Source organism: Ovis canadensis, chromosome 1, assembly GCF_042477335.2.
Source record: "Ovis canadensis isolate MfBH-ARS-UI-01 breed Bighorn chromosome 1, ARS-UI_OviCan_v2, whole genome shotgun sequence".
NCBI classification, from domain to species: Eukaryota; Metazoa; Chordata; class Mammalia; order Artiodactyla; family Bovidae; genus Ovis; species Ovis canadensis.
The window spans coordinates 256,154,793-256,156,866 of NC_091245.1; the positions used below are offsets into that span (position 1 = coordinate 256,154,793).

General features: G+C 40.8%; 1 non-coding gene across 1 annotated transcript; it reads right to left on the reverse strand.

Moving 5' to 3' along the window:
• Positions 1-792: 792 nt before the first annotated feature.
• TRNAR-UCU (transfer RNA arginine (anticodon UCU)) lies at positions 793-865 on the reverse strand. Its single transcript has one exon. It is a non-coding gene; the product is annotated as a tRNA-Arg (tRNA).
• Between the last annotated feature and the right edge of the window lie 1,209 nt (positions 866-2,074).

The following is a 2,074-nucleotide window of genomic DNA, read 5'->3' on the forward strand; positions in this document are numbered from 1 at the left end:
TGCATACTCTCTAAATCCAGAATGACCTCATTTTGAGATCATGTACAAGATTACATATGTAAGGGTCTATTTCTAAATAAGGTCACATTCACAGGTGCTAGGGGTTAGGGCTTGGATGTATCATTTGGGGGGACATCATTCCCAACACTGCACTAGGTCACTGCAGATTCTTGCTGTTCCTTGCTGTTCTCTTCAACCCTATCTCTGCATGTCCAAATCTAATACATCCACTTTCAAACACCAAGCAACCTCTTCTTTTGCCAAACTCCCATCTGCTTTTTGTCCCTAATTAATGGCTTTTATCAGTTTCTACCTATTACCAGTGAAATCTCTGGTTTCTTGGGTTGCAGAAACTATTTCATTAGCAGTCTTCACTTTGGAATCTTAGCTCTGATGGGAATCATTTATGTTGTTCCTGCCACGAATGAACATGCTGCCCTGGCCCCTCTACCCTAACGGTCTTTGTCTTTCTCAATCAAAAGAGGCTTATGATTCTTAGTGATTCTTCTTCCCTAACTAGTTCTCTATCTTCCTCCCTCCTTCTTCCGCTTCCCCCCAGTGCTCAGCAACCTGTCATTTTTCTACTTCCACTTCTCAATCAGGCCATTGGTTGCTTCCCTTTTCTCTCCTTGACCAGTTGAGTTCTTTGCTTAAGGATTTCTTCTGCCTCCTCAGAGCCTACTAGACAGCCCTTTTAAAATCAGTTGATTGATTAATTTGTCTGTTCTGGGTCTTGGTTGTGGCGCATGGGATCTTCAATCTCTGTTGCAGCATGCAAACTGTTAGATCTAGCTCCCCAACCAGGGGTTGAACCCAGGTCCACTGCATTAGAAGTGCAGAGTCTTAGCCACTGGACCACAAGGGAAGTCGCCTTGATTGCCTTAACTTTCTCCAAGAACACTGCCTTCAACTTCTTGCCTTTTCTGATAAACTTAGTCCCTTTTTTCTAACATCCAACATGTGTGCATTTGTTTTTCATGTTCCCATTGTTTGTCCCTACTTCTGTGATGGTACCTTCTTGATAAGTTGCATTAAAATTACTTGTTCAGGTTTTGCAAACTTGACCCTTACCATCCACATTACACTCTATCTGTATTTATAACTGGCAATGGGTTTGGGATGAATGTGTTCAGGACTATAATACATTGGGTACATACACCCAGCTGGAATGATAGAAGATAAGAAAAATGATGTAGATTCGAAGAAAGAGTCCTGAGCTTGCAAAAACAGTTCCAGTGTTACCTTCTGAGTACATTGATTCTACTACCCTTGAGAATAGCCTTTTCCACTTCAACTGAATGTCTTAATGATTCTCTCCATTTCTGGATACTGGTTTGCATTTAAATTAAAATCTAACCATCACACTAGAAATATTCTTTCGTTTTCCCTTATCTTCCTCCTTCCTAGCCCTCTTCCAGCTGCTTAGAAAATTCCAAGACAAGAGTCATGGCACTGGATTAAGAAAGTTTCTTTTATTTAGGGGCTTCTCCTCCTCACTTCTTTTCTAATTTCTGGTATAGAATTCCATGGACAGAGGAGCCTGGTGGGCTACAGTCCATGGGGTCTCAAAGAGTCAGACACAAGTGAGCAACTAACACTTTCACTTTCACACAGATGATCTATGCTACTTTCACAATTATTTCTATTATAATGGATGGTTTAAAGCATTTGGTATGAATTATGCTGTTCTAAAGCAATTAAAGTTAACATCTAGAAACTGGAAAAAATGAGTATTAATATATGACTCTCTATTGGTTTATAAGGTTGTTTAGGATAAGGATTCTATAAGTTTTATTTCTAAGTTTCTAGCGACCAATGGTTCCTAGTCCAGGGGAGGTATTCAATCACTGAATGAACTTCCCATCTCCTTACTCTAGTTTCTTTGGGAAAATGGAATTTTCTGACCCTCACTTCCATTATTAGAAGCGACTTCAGAGAAAACAAGGTGGCAGAGGAGTAGGCGGACGTGGAGTACATCTCTCTCCCCAGATGCATCAGGAAGAAACTTCAAACACAGAAATGCACACAGAACAGCAGCTGAGAGTGGACAGGGGTGCCTGACCAGCGGAAAAGA